The sequence below is a fragment of the Schistocerca gregaria genome, chromosome 2, assembly GCF_023897955.1.
Source record: "Schistocerca gregaria isolate iqSchGreg1 chromosome 2, iqSchGreg1.2, whole genome shotgun sequence".
Classification (NCBI taxonomy): domain Eukaryota; kingdom Metazoa; phylum Arthropoda; class Insecta; order Orthoptera; family Acrididae; genus Schistocerca; species Schistocerca gregaria.
In genome coordinates this window covers 924487718-924501471 of record NC_064921.1, presented here as the reverse complement: position 1 = coordinate 924501471, position 13754 = coordinate 924487718, and positions in this window count along the sequence as shown.

The following is a 13754-nucleotide window of genomic DNA, read 5'->3' as shown; positions in this document are numbered from 1 at the left end:
TTCCATGTATGCTGCAGTTAGTTTAAATATTACTAATGCTATCTTAGGGTGACTAATGGGTCACTCTTTAAGGAAATAAATAATTCAAAAGTGACGGAGATAATTTTTAATTACGTATGTGCTTATATGGTTTCAGAAGACGATGCCAAAAATAAGTGGAAATGCCTAAGAGACCCTTTTCTAGGAGAATTACAGTAAATTCCGACACTATCATCTAGTTAGGCAGCTACTGTGTGGAGTAGTGTCACCTCCATTCTCTAATGTTCTTGAAAGACATCGTGACACAGAGTGACAGTAGAACAAATGTCACACCTGAATGTCCACGACTGCATTCACCAGATGGTGACAGTGACACTGAGGTGTCGGAAGCTGATTCCGATGGGAGTACACTCTGACATGCTGTCCTTGATTGTGTTGTCATGGAGGAATTATTGCCCATCACAGAGGACCATTTCACTCTGGATGGCACACCATCACCTCCGCCACCATCAACACTGGCGCAGCCAGCAAAGCAGAGGCAAGTAGCTGGTAGTTTCGAGAAACCACTTCTTTAAGTGAAGACAAAAAACTAAAAATGACAGAGTCAGGAGTCGAATGCGTGGCTACAAAGCTTTTATTGTCTCCAATGGCGGATTTTTAACAAATAGAGTCACTAGCGGAATTGGATGAGTTGATTTGGGGGAGGAGACTAAATTGCGAGGTCATTGGTCTCATAGGATGAGGGAAGGATGTGAAGGAAGTCGGGCTGCCCTTTTAAACCAAGTATTCCGGCATTTGCCTGAAGCGATTTAGGGAAATCACGGAGAACCTAAATCAGCATGGCATCCGAATGCGAGTCCAGTGTGTTAACCACTGCGTCACCTGGCTCTATTGGGATACAATGGGTCAAATAATTGCTCAGTGTTATAGCCTGCTATTCCACTTTCGATGATACAGAGCTGTCGATGATACAGAGCTACCAGTATGGTTTTTCTCAACGGCTTGTGTTTGCTTTTAAATTGCTATGATTAATTTTTACCACTTGTCAAGAAGTTCCTAGTTACTTTTGTTTACAATTCTGGAGTTAGTGGTGGGTAAAGGACATTGCAGCAACTTCCACATGAGTTTCTATAATACTGAATGTATTTCTACCAACGCATGATATTAAACATCGACATTACAGTTATATATAATATTTTATTCGCCATAAGTTGTGTACTACTTGAAATATGATAGCTAATTTCATTTGCAGCGACACAAATAGATATTTATTTTCAATTATTCATCACGTTCCATAGATCTCAAAAAGGAGGAAACAGTTCAGGTATGTGGAACGAGCCGAGATATGCATTAATGCCTGTGCACTGTGTTTGCAATGTCTGCAGAAATATCTGTATTCCATTGTTTATTAATGGGTTTAATGTTCACAGCCATTGAATTACTTAGATCTCTCCTCTCTGCTCAAGAAACTTAAACGCCAGGAGATACAATTTGCTTTTCGTTCAAATTCACGTTTATTTGTTTAACGACCAAACAATTTTGGAAGAGTTGTATGAAAATGTTTAGAAAGTATTACTTTACCATTAACATAGAGTGCTATATCTATATCTATATCTATATCTATATATATATATATATATATATATATATATATATATATATATATATATATATATATATATATCTCCGCAGCATTCTTCCCTTAATTTCATGAGCTCGGGATGCAATGCTTTTCTTATACGATCGGTACCTAACTGACCACTAAGTTTTACAACATTTCAGTATCATACTCAGATAGACCATTTATTATAGGTTTTACAGCTAAATCATTGAAGGTTGTTACGTCAAAAACAAAGTGTAAACAGCTGTGGCACTACGTCCTTCAGTTGTCGTTGAGAATGTTACTGGAGAAAGGACAAAGCTGGAATTCAATAAATGCAAATGCCCTCGTTTAGTACCCGTAAACAACGATTTTCCAGTCGTATTGGGATAGCTTTATTAACTTTGTTTTTAGCTGCTTTGGAAAGCTTAAGGTACTCCCTGTTGGTAGTCTGTAAACTGAGAGTACTTCGATTTTCTCTTTCCAGATCCCTTAATGTCGCAACACTATATTCATGAGTTCCATTTTTTAAATAAACAGCAGTTGTGCCTTTCTTTGTAGTATTCTTACAGTAGTAGGATATCAAAGTTAATCTGTTCTATTACAAGTAATATCAGTGCGATGTAATGATGTCGACGACAAGTCTGTTGAAGTTCCACCACCTTTTCCAATTTCCTGAGTTCTGTTGAGAAGGCCATCTTCTTTATCGGTTTGGTTTCAGACGTCTGAACGAAGACTGTAAATAAATTTTCTCTATTACGCTTGTCTTTGGTCAAGACGCAGTATTTTCTTTTAATGGTAATGTTATCAACCTTATACACCTTTATTCTCTAGCTCATTCTTTTGGTTAAATTAATCAATACTATAGGATGGACATCTCTTAGGAGAGCTTGCATTCATCTGGGAATCAGCTGTGCAAAGTTCCCTTTACGAGGTGAACTCGACGCAAACCATGTCATGTGTGACTTGACCAAGTGAAGGGCGATAATCACGCCCGTATGTGGAAGCCCCTCTCAGATGAACGGTCCTCCTAGCTCTGCACTAACGCGTCCTACAGAACACTTTATCCACGGCTTGTTATAATGCCCAAAGAGCGATACGATCTTGACACTAGTGTATGTGTTCTCAGACACGTGTCTGATGCCCATTTGAATTGGAATTGGAATAGTCATTGAGACTGACTGCTGATGAATAACGTTTCCAACAATCGAGTATCAGCAACAATCTTGGTTGTCAAGTATGGTTTATTAGGAATTGTATTGGGACGTTTGTATACATTTAAATATTATGTCCTTTGGTAAAACCTTAAAAATATACTTTGAGCTGCAGTGTGAACTGTGTAGATAAAACGTAGTAAAACGGGTAATAGGACTGTGGCTAAATCATTTTGCCATCTCTGCTAAAAGTTCTTTAATTCAACAGCAAATTCATATCTTACTAGCGACACAGTAGTTGACAGGTACTAAGATGAAGCCCATACGCACCTAGTACCATGGGCTCTGCTGAAGATGTAAATAAGAGTCATTGGAGATATGGATGTGAGTGGTGTCTGTTCCGATGGTCATGTCCAACAGAAGAGACACCACTCACGCTGAAGCAACCAGGACATATACTTGAATAACTGGAGGAAAGGAATGGAAAGGAAACGGGAAGAGAAAGTCATAGGAAGGAAATAATGACTTCCAGCAGCATTGCGATAGTCGAAAGTTTGTACCGCGCTGAGACTATAACCCTGATGCTCCACTTCTCTAAAACTGTTCCTTAACCTCCTCGGCCATCCTGACACGGATTCAATAGAGCCGGATTTCCAACAACCCGTTGCCGCACAGCAACGAAGACGCCCACCCCCTCGTGCCCATTAGCAGATTTCTGATTTCCGTAGGAGTTCCGACGTTGGTTGTGCATCTGCACTGTAGGTTCATCAAATATCCGTTGCACCAATAGAATTATAGATATGACTTGTGACTATTCCATTGGACATCCAACTTTGAGTCCCAATTCTGGAGAAAATTCCGATTCCGCTGTTGCATTGCAGCAATGACCTGTGAGGCTGGAAACAATTATTTCGTTCCTACCTTTTTCCCTTCCCATTTCCTTTCCATTTCTTTCTTGCCAGTTATTTATGTCATCAGAAATGTTATATTGTACAGTAATTGTAAGACACAAATATTTTATTTGAGAGATATTTACATAATAAATTCCATTTCAGGCATGTTATTCAAGAACAGAAGCTCTCTCATGAGTACTAATTGAATACTGTTAATAAACGTGCTTATTTCCTTTTGTCTTAGTTTCAAGAAATAAAAGAGCTAACAGTTTTTTTCATTTACACATATGTTAGTGAACATGTATGTCTATACAACAGTCACGAAGGAAAACATTCAGGTACACCTTCAAATGAACATTGTTCTAAAGTTTCATTTTGCATACTGTTAAAATAATCACAAAATTCATTTCTAATAGCTGTTGTCTCCAGCTATGAAGAATTTAATTTTACTGAGCTACTACTCAGTGACTGCATGAAATGTGAGATCAGTGCCTTCTCAGGAGGGCTGTCTTGAATTCTGATGTGTTTCGCATCGATACAGATTCGAAGCTGCCTCTTCTCCATCAAGTCCTCTGCAGCATTGGCAGCGTATTCTGCAGTTTGTTGTTTTTTTTATGTATTGGCTGAAATTATGACCACGGTGCTATTGTACTTTCTTCATATTATTCGTCGCTGTTCTTTTGCACACCATAAGCAGGAGAGGTGGTGAAATGATACTCCTGTTGATTAATACCTCAAGAAAGAAATTCTTTACTCTTTACCTACAGTTTTTGATTTGTAAATGTAGGGGGTCTTAAATTTGAACATGTAATCTCTAAGAACAGTTTTCAGCTCCATATACCCATTTAAAAACATTTCCTGTCATGAAACGAATATTAAGCAAGTACTATAAGAAGAAGTGCTGGATGACTGGCGACGTACTCCATGCAGGAATAAACTCAAAATGTATTATGACCTGTCTCAGCAAAAAAATAGTGTTGCATTTAATATTTTGTACAAGATGAAAGACAGACAGCTACAGTTTCGTCAGAGAAAGATAGTGAAAGAAAGGAATTATTCATTAACGCAGCAGCAGATGAAGGAGAAAATTACTCGAAAGACTTACGGTTCTTCATAAATGGAAAAGTGAAAAAGATGGCATCTGCCCACTGAAAGACATAAAAAATTATGTTGTCTTGCAAAAAATAGCAAACAACTTTAACTGATGTTTTATAGTTGTAAGAGACGATTCGATAAATTAAAATAAGGGGAAGCATTACTAAATGCTAGTTTCTGCTACAAAATTTTGTTTTTATAAATCAGTTTATGTGCTGTTCCAAACCAAAACGAGTGACATGTATAATGTGTATACTAAATTAAACTCAGATGCAATTAAAGAAGTAAGCACTGTGCCAGTTTTACGAACTGTATTAGACAAGCATTTGAGATGGTGGAAGGACGTAGACGTACTGTATGAAAAGATAAACACACAGATATTCCTCATGTACAAAACATCACAAGTTGTAAGTGATAATATTCTCTCGATAAAGTGCTGCGCTTTTGTTCCCACATATATCTCATAGTCAGGACAGACACTGAGGAGTGAACAAGGTAGCTAAATATTACGACAGTGAACTCAGTGCATATCGGCTCTAACAGAATATTGTGACAGTCGGAGTAAATGATAAACATCTCCCAAATAAATATGTGCATGACTTCACAACAAGGAAAGGAAAATTATTCCACAAGACAGCAAAATCTCATCCCTCTTGGCGGAGGGCCTGACCTCTCCCATTCACCCTGTTTGTGGACAGGTGGCCGCTCTTTCAGCAAGATCCGCGCGGGCACGTGAAGGGAGGGGTTTACTTGTTATTGGGAGCTTCAGTGTTAGACGTGTTATGGAGCTCCAGATAACGTTCAGAGCAGAAAAGAGAACCGATCTGCACGCGTTGTGTTCGAGAGGGGCACTCATCCGAAATGTGGAGGTGGCCTTGTCTGCAGCTATCGATTGTGCGGGGTGCCGTCTCTGCAAGTTGTGGATCTCGTCGGCACCAACGACGCCTGTCGCATAGGTTCTGAAGTCATCCTCAGTCCATACAGGCTACTGGCGGAGTTCATGCAAACTGTTGGCCTTGCGGGTTGGAGGCAAGCAGAGCTCGTAACTTTCCACTATTGTTCACAAAGTTGATGGGAATCCGTTTCGTTTGGAGCCGAGTGGAGGGTCTCAACTAAAGGCTTCATCGACTCTGTGATGGTCTTGGCTGCACATTTCTAGACCTACGTTGTCGTGTGGGAATTTGTAGGATTTTCCTTCATAGGTCAGGGTGAGTCTTCTAAATTTGCCACTGATGCCATGGGACTCGGGATGTTGTTTACGTTACTTGTTGACACAACAGCTGCGGCTCCCATAGCATTTTAACCTTTCTTATTTCGGTGCAGACCACGAGTTTTAAAATGCTCTCTCACAGAGTTCTCAACTGGTATGAACTTGGCATTAGGAAATTCTGTATAAATTTTTTTGTAGTTTCCTGCTGGTGTTCGTAGTTTCGATAAATTAAGACATAATTTTTGTATTAAATCATGAATCCGAGGAATAGCCATAACAAAGAATGTAATATGTGGGTTCTTTTGAAGGTTATCTTTCAAAAACCGTCATTGACCGCCTTCTTTCATTGCTGTGAACGTCGTTTGTAAAAAAAAATTATTCAAATGGCTCTGAGCACTATGGGACTTAACATCTATGGTCATCAGTCCCCTAGAACTTAGAACTACTTAAACCTGACTAACCTAAGGACAGCACACAACACCCAGTCATCACGAGGCAGAGAAAATCCCTGACCCACGAACGGCATTGGCACCTCCTGTCAAAACACACATGCTTGAAGACTGTAAGGAGCTTTCACAATTTCTTAGAATTTCAGATAAAGGCGCCCCTGGTTTGAAAGTGCCAGTTATGCCATGTCTGTCTTAAGCGTTACGTAAATTTTGGTGATTCTTCTACCACTGCTGCCTGCAAAAACATGTATTTTGTGATTTTCCTTCGATGCATGGCTATATGTATGATTCATTTTCTCGGCCCCATTGATTAGGTAGCTATGACTATCATACCAATCACAAGTTTTTATTGTTGTTCCTTTTGGTTCGGATTTACGACCTTCGTGGTAAAGAACAACTAATTTGTTGTCCTTTTGTAATAAAATCTTCTCTGTCCTTCACACTAGACGAGGTGTAGTTTTACGTCTTATCTGTTTCTCCTGTTGGTTTTCGCCCTGCACATATTATTCACTGTTGTGTTAATACTGATTTAATTTTTGTTGAGTCATTGTCTTTTACTGAAACTTCTTTTCTGAGTCTACCACAGTCTCTTCCATACCAGCATTAAGTTTAGTGTTTACAATAATTTGATCCTTACGATCAGTTAATTCACATTCACACTACCAATCTACTGTATTTAAATTCAGTAAACAAAATAGGTGAACCCAAAAATGTATCACTGGGGATATTCGAACAACTTTTGTCACTGTTTTCTACACACTATACAGTTTAAGTTAGTTAGATTCGGGAATTTAACACAGCGATTTATTATTATCCCTACAAGCGATGCCATATTGAATCAAACTAAGGAAAAGGATGTGTTACGGAAGGACTTCGTTAATCGAAGGGATCGTTTGGTAGGGCACATCGTAAGGTAACAGTGAATTTTCAGTTTGGTAATGAAAGGAAGTGCAGGGGGCTATAGACTGTACAGGGAGACCAAGTTCTGAATACGACAAGCAGGTTATGATGGATGTAATCTGCGGTAGTTACGCAGAGATGTATAGACTATCGCGGAGAGATCATTCACGCCAATCGTCAGACTAAAGACCAAAGCATCGGAGACATGGGCAGTCTGAGTTTCGTCTGAGGAAGGTTTCAAGCCAGAGACGAAAGGGTCTCTCACTACAATGAAAAAATCGTATGGTATTACTGGCCGGCAGACACCATCTGAGGTTGTTCAAAATGGTTCAAATGGCTCTGAGCACTATGGGACTTAATCTCTAAGGTCATCAGTCCCCTACAACTTAGAACTACTTAAACCTAACTAACCTAAGGACATCACACACATCCATGCCCGAGGTAGGCTTCTAACCTGCGACCGCAGCGGTCGCGCGGTTCCAGACTGTAGCGCCTAGAACCGCTCGGCCATCGTGGCCGGCTGAGATTGTTCGGTTGCCGGCTTACGGATTTGTTATTTAAGGTCAGATCACAATTTTCTCACAGTTACTGCTCAAAACATCCAATAAATCGCAAAAAACTGAGCAGCGACCAACACTGAGAATACAGTGAGGTCACAAAAGTCATCGGATACCTCCCAATATCGTGTCGGACCCCTTTTTGAGCGGTGTAGCACCGCAACTCCGTTTGAGGTGGACTGAAAAACTTTTTATTAAGTCCCCAGCAGAAATACTAAGCCATGCTGCCTGTATAGCTATAACTGCGACAGTTTTGCCAGTGAAGAACTTCGTGCACAAACTGATAATGTCTCATAAATATTCGATGGGACTCATGTCAGTCGATATGGGTGGCCAAACGTTTCGTTCGAACTGTCTAGAATGCTCTTCAAACCAATCGAAAACACTTGTTGCCCTGTGACGTGGCGCACTGTCGTCCACAAAAATTCCATCGCAGTTTGGGAATGTAAAGTTCATGAATGGTCGCAAATGGTCTCCAAGTAGCCGACTATAACCATTTCCAATGAATGATCATTTCATCTGGACGAGAGGACCCGGTTCATTCCGTGTAATCACAGCCCACACCATTATGGAACCGCGATCACCTTGCACAGTGTCTTGTTCACAACCTTGGTCGATGGCTTCGTGGTACCTGAGCCACATCCGAATCGTACGGTGAGCTGTACCAACTAAAATCTGGATTCATCTGAACAGGCCACGAACCGGCCGGAATGGCCTAGCGGTTCTAGGCGCTACAGTCTGGAACCGCGCGACCGCTACGGTCGCTGGTTGGAATCCTGCCTCGGGCATGGATGTGTGTGATGTCCTTAGGTTAGTTAGGTTAAAGTAGTTCTAAGTTATGGGGGACTGATGACCTCAGCAGTTAAGGCCGATAGTGCTCAGAGCCAAATTTTAGAACAGGCCACACTTTTCCAACTAATAAGACCACTGGCCAAGGAGACGCGTTGCAGGCGATATGCTGTCAACAAAGGCACTCGCTACGATTGTCTATTGCCATAGCCCATTAATGCCAGATTTCGCCCCAATGTCCAAACGGCTACGTTCGTCGTACGTCCAGTGCTGGTTTCTGCAGGTATTTCACAAAGTGTTGCTTGTCTGTTAGCACTGAGAACTCTACAAAAACGCCGCTGCCCTCGGTCGTTTAGTGGACGTTGTCGGCTACAGCATTGTCCGTGGTGAGAAGTAATGCCTGGAATTTGAAATTCTCTGCATTTTCTGCACACTGTGGATCTTGGAATACTGAATTCCTTAACGATTTCTGAAAGAGAATGTCTTGAGATTGCAGCTCCAACCACGGTTCCGTATTCAAAGTCTGTTAAATCCCGTCGAGCGCTTACGTTGTTGTTGTTGTGGTCTTCAGTCCTGAGACTGGTTTGATTCAGCTCTCCATGCCACTCTATCCTGTGCATGCTTCTTGATCTCCCAGTACTTACTCCAAAACCTACATTCTTCTGAATCTGCTAAGTGTCTTCATCTCTTGGTCTCCCTCTTCGATTTTTACCCTCCACGCTGCTCTTCAATGCTAAATTTGTGATCCCTTGATTCCTCAGAGAATGTCCTACCAACCGGTCCCTCCTTCTAGTCAAGTTGTGCCACAAACTCCTCTTCTCCCCAATTCTATTCAATACCCCTTCATTAGATATGTTATCTACCCATCTAATCTTCAGCATTCTTCTGTAGCACCACATTTCGAAAGCTTCTATTCTCTTCTTGTCCAAACTAGTTATCGTCCATGTTTCACTTCCATACATGGCTACACTCCATACAAACACTTTCAGAAAGGACTTCCTGACACTTAAATCTATACTCGATGTTAACAAATTTCTCTTCTTCAGAAACGCTTTCCTTGCCATTGCCTGTCCACATTTTATATCCTCTCTACTTCGACCGTCATCAGTTATTTTGCTCCCCAAATAGCAAAACTCCTTTACTACCTTAAGTGTCTGTTTTCCTAATCTAAATCACTCAGCATCACCCCACTTAATTCGGCTACATTCCATTAACCTCGTTTTGCTTTTGTTGATGTTCATCTTATACTCTCATTTCAAGACACTGTCCATTCCGTTCAACTGCTCTTCCAAGTCCTTTGCTGTCTCTGACACAATTACAATATCATCGGCGAACCTCAAAGTCTTTATTTCTTCTCCATGGATTGTAATACCTACTCCGAATTTTTCTTTTGTTTCCTTTACTGCTTGCGCAATAGACAGATTGAATAACATGGGGGAAAGGCTACAACCTTGTCTCACTCCCTTCCCAACCACTGCTTCCCTTTAGTGCCTCTCGACTCTTATAACTGCAATCTGCTTTCTGTACAAATTGTAAATAACCTTTCGCTCCATGTATTTTACCCCTGCCATCTTTAGAATTTGAAAGAGAGTATTCTAGTCGGCATTGACAAAAGCTTTCTCTAAGTCTGTAAATGCTAGAGACGTAGGTTTGCCTTTCCTTAATCTTTCTTCTAAGATAAGTCGTAAGGTCACTTACAATAAGTCGCAAAAGTATTCGTACAGTGAGAAGTTTCTCAATGAATATTCGAGAAAAACTGACTATGAAACCCAAACATATTTGTTAGCTATATATATGCGTAACAACATTAATTATAAAATAATTATTGTATTATATCGCTTCCAAAACATAAATAACAGAAAAATTAACAACAAAGTGAAACATCCTACACACCCTGCTGCTACATAAGTATTCGGACACTGTCCAATAAATGCTCTTAAGTTGTACGTCGAAAATGTCAATACCTTGTGGGTCCACCTTTCGTTTTCAATACCTCCTCCAATCTACTAGGCATACTTTCCACCAGTTTTTTCGTGAAATCTGGGCCTATATTTGCTCATTCTTGGCGCAGTTTCTCTTTCCAGGTCTCCTTAGTATTGATGTTGTCCGTGTGGAGGGTCCGTTTCAATTTATCGATTGGGTTAAGGTCTGGTGATTGGGGAGGCGGGTGCAATACTTTCGGACAATTGAAGAGCAATCACATTTGTACAATATACGCGGTATGCCTGGGATCATTATCTTGATAAAAATTAAAGTTGTTCGCAATACCTAGATGTCTTACACTCTGCTTCAAATGTCCTCACAGTATATTCCTTGTTCATCGTATCATCAATGAACACTAAATCACCCACACCTTTGCCGGACATGCATCATCGCACCACGATGCTCCCACCTCCAAACTTTATTGTTCGTTTGAGGTTCCTGGGATTCAGCTCTTCATTGGTGTTTCGCCAAACGTTTGCCTTCCCATCACTTTGCCATAATGTAAATTTACAGTCGTCGCAAAATATCACCCGATTCCACCAAGCCTGATCGTATTCGGCGCATTCCCTCGCAAACTGCATATACTCTCCGCACGGTTTCGGGATCAACTTTTATGCCAAGGTCTCCCTCCACCTCACTTGCAATTCGTGTGGCAGATATTTTCGGATTCTGTTGTACCTTTCGCAGAATCACACGTTCATCTCCCTGTGAAAATGTCCGTGGCCGTCCTGTACTGCAACGGAATTCCAATCGGTCTTCTCTCTCGAATCGTTTAATAATGTCATGAACTATACTTTTCTTCATGTTCACTATTGCGGCAATTTCCCTGCAGGTTTTCCCCTCCGCTTGATGATAAACGACAAGTTGCCTTTGCTCGAACGTAGAACACTTCCCTCTGCGCCCCATCGTCGACCTCCACAGGCTCGCGATACGTGTTTACTAATCATCGCTATCGTCTCGCGGAAATATCGGACACACTGCAGTCGCGTCGCCCTCTGTGCGTCTCGGAATGAACTATTCTCTCACGTTGTCCGCCTTTGTCCGAATACTTTTTTTGCACCTTCCCATGCCGTTTTCAGGAAATATTACGTAACAGACACATGTCCAACAACAATTCTTCGTATTTGACGTGTGTTTCACGTTGCGACATCGTACCCAGAGTCCCAAATACATTACAAAGTGCAATTTCTGTATTTTTTCATTCAGCAAACTGCAAAATTGTACGCCGTTACGTGCTGTCCGAATACTTTTGCGACTGAGTGTATAATCACGTGGAAATTTCTTCACGTGAATGACCTCAGAACAAATGAGAGCTCCACCAGTGCATTGCATTTTTATGCCTTATTTGCGCGGTAATACCACTTATTCTAAATGTATACATCGTTGTCCCGTGACTTTCGTCACCTCAGTGCAAATCAGGCTTGGTTACGGTCAGGAGGAGAAACTATGTAAAACAGTCCTCTCCAACACCAGGGTACGCCTGCGAGAGCTGGTGCGGTTCATTTCCGTTACGACCGCAGAGAGAAATTCGTCGGCCAGCCTACAGCTGGTACGTGAGATGTGGCCGGGTGCGTCGCGGGCACTCGCCACGGGCCGGGATTCGCCGTAAAGCAGCGCCGGCTTTACGACGCCCTAACTCGCCGCGGTGTCCGCCTTGATTCGCCTTACCTGCCGGACACGGCCTGCTGGCTCAGCCGGCGCCCGGGTCGTAAGGGCCCGCGCGTGTCTGCCGTCACAGCTCGTCGCCGCACAAGGAGACGCGCCTCTCGTAAACACGGCCCGCCAAAGGAGGGGCCAGCGTCGGCAAAGTGTTTTTCCCTCGGCAGTAAATTTGGGACCGAGCGCTGCTCCGCAGAAGGAGGTATGCGCTGATGTAATCGCCGACAAAGCGCTGGTTCTGTTTTTGGAACGTATTATAGGACCCAGGAGTTTCTTTCTCCCACTCAGTTTCTTTACTCTGCTTGTTTCTTTTGGCCTGAAGAGGAGGAACGGAGTACAATTGAAACCGATGGTGAAGATAAAAGGGTAATGCTTACGGCACTGCCAATGATGCAATAGTGATCATCAGCATTCAAAAAACATCATAACGAACACTTCTGAAACAAAATAAGTGTAAGAATGAGACAGTTATAGATTCCGGATAACTTCTTCTTTCGAGTATTTACGTTTATCATATTGCCCAAAATTATATTTACGGGTTGTACAAACGTTATCAAAAGCCGGGGCTTTAACCCGTTTACTTTATGGGGGGAGGGGGGGACAGCATTAATTCTTCGAGATATAAAGATATCATTTCTATGTCCAATGCGCTGCGTCAGTCTAATCAAATAGTCGGTTCTTCTGCTTTCCAAAAACAAAACGAAAACTATGAATTACGTTGAAAAACCTGCTCACATTCAAAATAACTGATAATAATATAATTTCTGAAAGTATTTGTCTGGAGTATAGCCATGTATGGAAGTGAAACATGGACGATGAACACTTTAGACAAGAAGAGAACAGAAGCTTTCGAAATGTGTTGCTACAGAAGAATGCCGAAAATTAGATCGGTAGACTACATAGCTAATGAGGAGGTACTGAATAGAATTGAGGAAAAGAAAAACTTGATTAGAAGAAGGGATCGCTTGGTAGGACATATTTTGAGGCATGAACGGATCACCAGTTTAGTATTGGAGGACAGCGTGGAGGGTAAAAATCGTAGAGGGAGACCAAGAGATGAATACACGAAACATATTCAGAAGGATGTAGGTTGCAGTAAGTACTGGGAGATGAAGAAGCTTGCACAGGATAGAGTAGCATGCAGAGATGCATCAAACCAGTTTCTGGACGGAAGACCAGTACAACAACAACAATATAATTTTGAAACATATACAGCCGTGAAGAAGGTGACATTCAAAAAATGGCTCTGAGCACTGTGGGACTTAACATCTGAGGTCATCAGTCCCCTAGAACTTAGTACTACTTAAACACATCCATGCCCGAGGCAGGACTCGAACCTGCGACCGTAGCGGTCACGCGGTTCCAGACTTAGGCGCCTAGAACCGCTCGGCCACAGCTGCTGGAGGGTGACATTCAACCAGACTTCCTAAGATCCCTGTGAAAACGAACAATGACGAAGCTGCTACACTCCGTGTGTCGAACATTT